Source organism: Gossypium arboreum, chromosome 3 (genome assembly GCF_025698485.1).
Source record: "Gossypium arboreum isolate Shixiya-1 chromosome 3, ASM2569848v2, whole genome shotgun sequence".
NCBI lineage: Eukaryota > Viridiplantae > Streptophyta > Magnoliopsida > Malvales > Malvaceae > Gossypium > Gossypium arboreum.
The window spans coordinates 15920628-15928185 of record NC_069072.1 but is presented as its reverse complement, the minus strand read 5'-3'; the positions used below and the strand labels follow the sequence as shown (position 1 = coordinate 15928185).

At 35.7% G+C, this 7558-nt stretch overlaps 2 non-coding genes across 2 annotated transcripts; one reads left to right on the top strand and one right to left on the bottom strand.

Moving 5' to 3' along the window:
* The first annotated feature begins 1178 nt into the window (after positions 1-1178).
* On the top strand, positions 1179-1285 carry LOC128291122 (small nucleolar RNA R71). Its single transcript, XR_008280898.1, has one exon. It is a non-coding gene; the product is annotated as a small nucleolar RNA R71 (small nucleolar RNA).
* Positions 1286-3735: 2450 nt separating this feature from the next.
* Positions 3736-3842, bottom strand: LOC128291390 (small nucleolar RNA R71). The gene has a single exon (XR_008281164.1). It is a non-coding gene; the product is annotated as a small nucleolar RNA R71 (small nucleolar RNA).
* Between the last annotated feature and the right edge of the window lie 3716 nt (positions 3843-7558).

The following is a 7558-nucleotide window of genomic DNA, read 5'->3' as shown; positions in this document are numbered from 1 at the left end:
TGTTGGCACCTAAATCAACTAGTGCTTTATCAATATTCAAACTACCAATTAAGCAGAGAATAGTAAAACTTCCTGGGTCTTTCAATTTGGTTGGCAGTTTGTTTTGGAGTATGGCTGAGCACTCCTCATTAGTTTCCACTGTAGATAAGTCTTCAAACTTCCTTTTATTTGTTAAAAGCTCCTTTAAGAATTTTGCATATGTAGGCATCTGTGATATAGCTTCAACAAAAGGTAAGTTAATATGCATTTGTTTAAAAAGCTCAAGAAATTTATCGAATTGTGCATCCATGCGGTCTCTCTTCAACTTTGTTGGGTATGGGAGTGGTGGTTTATATTCTTTTGGCATTAAGTTGTCATTGTTTTCGGGTTCGACCTCCTTTCTGTCAGCTTCTTGTGGTGGCTTCTTTTCAGATTCAGCTAACATTTTCCCACTCCTTAGTGTAACTGCTTTCACGTGCTCTTTTAGGTTGGGTTCAGTGTTACTAGGTAGACTTCCTGGTGGTCTTTCAGATATCAATTTAGCGAGCTGACCTATCTGAGTTTTGAGCCCTTGGATTGACACTTGTTGATTTTTAAGTGCTGTCTCGGTATTCTGAAAATGAGTTTCTGACACTGAGATGAATTTTGTTAGCATCTGCTCAAGGTTCAGCTTTTTCTCTTATTGGTAGGGTGGTTGTTGGAAGCCTGGAGGTGGTGGTCTCTGATTCCCTTGGCCTCCCCATGAGAAATTTGGGTGGTTCCTCCAACCTGCATCGTAAGTATTACTATAAGGATTATTTTAAGATCGAGGATTATTACCCATGTAATTTAACTGCTTGTTTTCCATGTTGTGGCCATAGGGTGGGTATTCTGAATTGCTTGATCCACCTCCACTTGCTTTGCACTGCATTAGTGGGTGAACCTGTGAAGAATTAAGAAAACCATCAGTTTTCTTATTCAAGAGCTCTACCTGATTAGAGAGCATGGTGACTGAATCGATGTTATAAATGCCTGCTGTTTTCGTTGACTTTGTCCTCATGACTTGGCACTGATAGTCATTCAGTAACATCTCCTCTATAAATTCATAGGCATCTTCAAGTGTCTTATTATTGATGGTTCCGCCAGCAGCTGTGTCAACCATTTGTCGAGTCGAAGGATTCAGGCCATTATGAAAGGTTTGAACCTGTAGCCAGAGTGGTAACCCATGGTGAGGGCATCTTCTCAAGAGGTCCTTGTATCTCTCTCATGCATCGTAGAGTGTTTCTAAATCCATCTGCATAAAAGAAGAGATATCATTACGTAATTTAGCCATTTTAGCCAGAGAGAAATATTTTAATAAAAAAATTTCGGTCATTTGTTCCCAAGTAGTGATTGACCCCCGTGGTAATGAATTCAACCACTGTTTAGCTTTGTTTCTCAATGAAAAAGGGAATAACCAAAGGCGAATGGCGTCATCAGAAATGCCATTAATTTTAAATGTATCACATAGTTCCAAAAAGTTTGCCAAGTGAGTGTTGGAATCTTCGTCCTGCAAACCATCAAACTGAACAAATTGCTGTATCATTTGAATTGTGTTAGGTTTCAGTTCAAAAGTACTTCCAGCTATAACAGGTCTAACTATGCTCGATTTAGTTCATGTTAAAGAAGGTTTAGCATAGTCATACATAGTGCGCGGAGCAGGATTCTAATTAACAGCAATCACAAGAGGTAGTGAATTTTCTTGGTTTTCAGCCATCTCCTCGGTTGTGGTTGAAGTATCGTCCTCTTGCTCTTCCTTTGTGTATCATAAGCTTCACTTTATTTCTCTTTGGTTTCTGCGAACTGTGCGATTGATCTCACTATCAAATAGTAATGGTCCTGACAGGTTTCTTCTAGTCATAAACTAGAAAAACCTGTTAGAAGAAAATAATTGAAGAATTAGAAAAGAAAATAAAAATTTAAATTGTAATAAAAGTAAAATGGCTAAAGTAATAAAAATCGAGTGTTCCTAATATACTAGTTCCCTGACAACGGCGCCAAAAACTTGGTACGTGATATTCGTGACAGGTTTTAAAGATTTATGAATGAATCGTTCTTGAGACTAACTTATTATCACGATTAAGACAAGTGTACCTATCGACCAGTAGTATAGTTCAGCAAGACTGGATTGTCGAACCCAAAGGAACCACGAGTACTAGTATTTACTTCCTTTTTATTATCTAGCCTAAAAATTAAGATGTTTGGTTACCTAAACTAATTACTAAACTAAGAATTCACAGAAAGAAAATTTGGGAAAATACTTTTGGGAAAATTCAATTGATTAAGAAAATACCTACAGAAAAGTCCGCCTAGACTTCACTTGTTATTTGATTCTGAATCAGACGATTTATTCATTTGACTGGATTTGTAGAAATCCCTAAGTTATATTATTATCTCTCTCGAGACTAATAACGTCTAACCCTAGGTTGAATAATTGAAGTCTCTTTCTAATTAACACCCAAGAATTGCATTAACTCGATCTATGGATTCCTTTATTAGGTTTTACCCTAATCCGGCAAAATCTTATCACCCTATCTCTAGGTGTGCAATCAACTCCACTCAATTATGACAAATTTACTCTTAGACAGGGTCTATTCCTCCTCTGAATAAGAGCTTAACTTGAATCAATATCCTGGAATATCAAAACAAGAATTCAGAAAAAGTTAAATATTTATCATACAATTCAGATAATAATAACAAGATCCATCTTAGGTTTCATTCCCCTTAGGTATTTAGGGGGTTTAGTTCATACTTATGAAAGAAAACATCTCAAAAGCATAAAGATAACAAAACATAAGAAAACCCAAAACTTCTGAAGGAACTTGAAGGGAGATCTTCAGTCTTAATGATGAATCCGACTTTTGTGATGGATCAATCGGCTTTCCTTGAGTAATTCCTTGCTTCCTACTCTGCGTCTCCCTCTTAAGTGCCTCACCATAACTATATTACTATTCAATAGGTGTGTTTGTCTTAAGTTGAATTATTAGTTAGTTTCACGACCATCAAGTTTTTGGTGCCGTTGTCGGGGACTAAGATATTAAGAACGCTTAATTGTTTTTACTTTAGCCATTTATTTTATTGCAATTTAATTTAATTTTAATTTTCTTAATATCACTAAATTTTCTTTTATTTACTTCTGGCAGGTTTTTATAGTTTAGGACTAGAAGAAACCCGTTAGGACCTTTACTTTTTTATAGTGAGATCGAAAGCACAGCTCGCAGAAATTGAAGAGAGATAAGGCGAAGCCTACGATACATAGAGGAAGGGCAAGAGGACGATATTCAACTCACAACTGAGGAGATGGCTGATAATCATAATAATCCACTACCTCTTGTGGCTGTTGTGAACCCAGTAAATTAGGATCCTACACCTTGTACTATGAATGATTATGCTAAACCTAGTTTAACAGGAGCTGAATCAAGTATAGTTAGACCTGCTATTGTTGCAAATAATTTTGAACTAAAACCTAGCACGATTCAAATGATAAAACAGTTTGTTCAGTTTGAAAGTTTGCAGGATGAAGATCCAAACACTCATTTAGCAAACTTTCTGGAATTCTACGACACCTTTAAGATCAATGGCATTTCTAATGATGTCATTCACCTTCTGTTATTTCTCTTTTCATTGAGGAATAAGGCTAAACAGTGGCTGAACTCGTTACCATAAGGATCAATCACCACTTGGGAACAAATGACCGAAAAGTTTTTTCTTAAATATTTCCCGCCGGCTAAAACAGCTAGACTAAGGAATGATATTTCTTCTTTTGTACAAATGGATTTAGAAACACTCTATGATGCATGTGAGAGATACAAGGATCTATTGAGAAGGTGCCCTCACCATGGGCTATCACTTTGGCTACAAGTTCAAACTTTTCACAACGGCTTGAATCCTTCGACTAGACAGATGATTGACGTAGCTACTGGTGGGACTATTAATAATAAGTCACCTGAAGAGGCCTATGGATTTATAGAAGAGATGTTATTGAATACTTATCAGTGGCAAGTCATGAGGACAAAGCCGACGAAAGCAGCCGATGTGTTTAACGTTGATTCGATTATTATGCTCACTAATCAAGTAGAACTTTTGAATAGAAAAATTGATGGTTTACTTGGTTCTTCATAGGTTCATCCAGTAATACAGTGCGATACAAGTGGAGGTGGAACGAGCAATTCAGAATACCCACCCTATGGTCACAACATGGAGAACGAACAAATGAATCATATGGGTAATAATCCTCAACCTTAAAAAAATCCTTATAGTAATACTTACAATGCAGGTTGGAGAAACCACCTATGTAATATCCCGAATTAGGGCCTAATCGGAATAGTGGTTTCGTGACCACAAATCCGAGATAGAAATAATTATTTTATAATTATTTTGATGATTATGATATGATTGCATGATTGTGTGAAAATTTCGTGATGAAATTCTATGCCTAAAGTGCTTAAATTGAAAGTAGGGACTAAATCGAATAAGTTGCAAAACTTGCATTCTAGAAGTTTTAGTATGAAATTGTTTTGGAATATTAATGAGGAGGTCTTAAATAGCAATTTGACCAATTTTAAGTTCATGGACAAAATTAGGACATGGAAGGAATTTTGGAAAGTTTAGTAGTAAGGGTATTTTGGTCATTTAGTTATTAAAATGAATTAAAAACAAAATTAAAAGCCAATTTTGTCCATCTTCTTCATTAGGCCGAAATTTCAAGGGTTCTCCATAGCTAGGGTTTGTTTCAAGCTTCCAAGCTCCATAGTAAGTGATTCCAAGCCCGTTTTAATGATTTTTACGTTTTGAGATCCCGTAACTCGATAAAGCTTATGTTAGCAATAATTTAACCTAACGTTTATATTTGGAAAAATACCCATAGGTTAAATTTGTGTATTTTGATGTTTTATGATAGAATATGAAGTTTTAAATTATGTTAGACAACTTGTACTACTCGATTTTAAGCAAAAACCGAGTAAAAGGGCTTAATCGGTAAAAATACCTAATAGTCACAAGTATATGTTAGAGAGAGAATTTGATGTTGCCATAGAAGGGAAAAGTGATCAGCATGTTATAAAACATAAGAATAAGGAATAAAGTTTAATTCCCGAGCCTAGGGGCAAAAGTGTAATTATGCAAAAGTTTAGGGGCAAAAGTGTAATTTTTCCAAAGTTCGTATTAAATGCTGTTTTGATGAATGTATGTATTAAATAAGATAAATTTGGCATTATAGATCAAGACAAACGAGATTCAAGTCGCGATCGAGGAAAAGAAAAGGTTGTGGACTAAATTGCAAAATCTTTATATTTTGGTACCAAGGTAAGTTCATGTGTAAATAATGTAGCATAATTGTTATTTTTAAGTTATTGATATTAATTATGTGTTATGCTGAATTTTATTATGAAATGTATGCTTTGTGGTTAATTTCAAATAATATGTAAATTATGTGAACTACTTGTTAAATATAATTGTTCTGAGTATTGATTTGGCATTCTACGGAAGGCGGCAAGGATAAGTGTTCGAGGAAAAAGCCCGTTTGAACCTTAGGAATAGATTAGGATACAAGTGACATGTCACTAGGATGGTTGAGCATCCGAACTCGTTGAGTTGAGTCCGAGTTCACTTATGGATGCGAATGTCCGAACTCGTTGAGTTGAGTCCGAGTTCGTGAGATGTAACTAGGCATCCGAACTCGTTGAGTTGAGTCCGAGTTCACTTATGGATCTGAACGCCTGAGCTCGTTGAGTTGAGTCCGAGTTCGCTTATGGGCAGGTTACATGATTGCTTGATTGCATATATGGCACTTATGTGCAAGTTATCCATGTATCCGAATTATATTCGATGTGTTCAACGGGTAAAGTTCTACTCAAATGGAGGAAAATTTCGAGATGTAAAGAGGCGTATTGGTAAGTGATATGAAATGGATATTTTGGACAGGTATGTATTTAACCCTCGGGTTGAGTATTGATACAACCACGATAAGGTAATAAGATGATGAAGAATGATTAAAATGTGATATGTGTTTTAGTGATGTATGCTAATGTTGATTGGTATAACTGTTTGTTATGTTACTTATTATTTGCATATGAACTTACTAAGCATTTATGCTTACTCCTCCTTCTTACTCATTGTAGTTTTGGATAAGCCATTTCGAGAGTCGGGATAGGTCGAAGGCTCGGTCACACTATCCGAAGATTTTTGGTAAATGGCTTGTAAATTTAAGTATGGCATGTATAGCAATATACCCATTTTGTGTAAATGATCTTATGGTATGGTTGTGAAATGGTTGAGGAAATGCTTGATAATGATAAATTATGAAAATGGTTAGTTTAGATTATGTTTGATGTTAAGGAAAACTATTAAGATACTTAGTGCATAAAACTCATAAAAGGATGAAATTTACCATAAGCAGAATACATGCAGCAACACTAACGCGAGTTTGAAAATTTACTAAAAATCATAGAAATTGAATTTAGTGGTGAAATACATATCAAATTTAAGCTTATTATGTCTAGTTTCACATGAAACAAATGAAACAAGTAAAGGAAGTATATGTTAGAAGATATTTTAATTTTAGTGAAACAGAGTCATAGCAGTTTCTGAATCCCCTGTTCCTACTTTAGAAATTCACCATAAATTGTAAAGATATAATTAGGTGGTGTATTTTATATCCTAAGAATCCTTATTGAGTCTAGTTTTAGTATAAACAAACCTTATAGTCATATGAATTTTTTACAGAGAGAAATGTGGTTCGTAGTAAATAGAGGTCAGACCAGTTGAGTCTTGAAACAGGGGTAACTTTAACTAATAAACTGTACTAATTGGCCCAACCAAAAATTCTAGAAAAAAATTAGTAGATATTTTTATGAGTCTAGATTCAGGGAAAATTTACGGATCTTAATTTCGAGTTTCATAACTCGAGATATGATTTTTCTTGTGACTGTGACGCAAGTAGCTTAAAAGCTGTGAATGTAGAAATAAATAATTCAAAGTTCTAAAAATGTTAAACTAAGCTTAGTAACACCTCATACTCGACTCCGGCGACGGTCTCGGGTGTGGGGGCGTTACATTTAGTGGTATCAGAGCAGGTTTAGTCGGTTCTCGGACTACGTGTTGTATGTACGGATTTTGCTATACATGCCATATGTATGAATTGTGATAGTGTGACGACTTCTGACCTTTGTAAATGAAATTTTTTTTATATAGTAAATGGATCTCGATCCAGTGTGGCGAGATGAAGTCTGAGTAATGCGCCAGCTCCGGTGATGGAGCGGTACGATTGAAAACCCACCCCTCTGTTGGTCGGGGAGGAGGGAAAGGGATCGGAAGCCTTTCTCCAAATGATGAGTGCATGGTACATCGAGTTCGTTAAACGAACCCAAATGTACGACCTCCCCACCTCCCCAATTCCTCAACCTATGCCTCCAATGCCTCAAGGAGTGGATATGATAAAATTTCACAGAACCCCGTTGATAGAATTAAGTAAACAAAGGCGGAAGAATTTAGAGCAAATATTGATGATGATGCGAGAAAGCGAGTTACGGCTTGAAAATTCTATCCGGGTATTTGATGAATT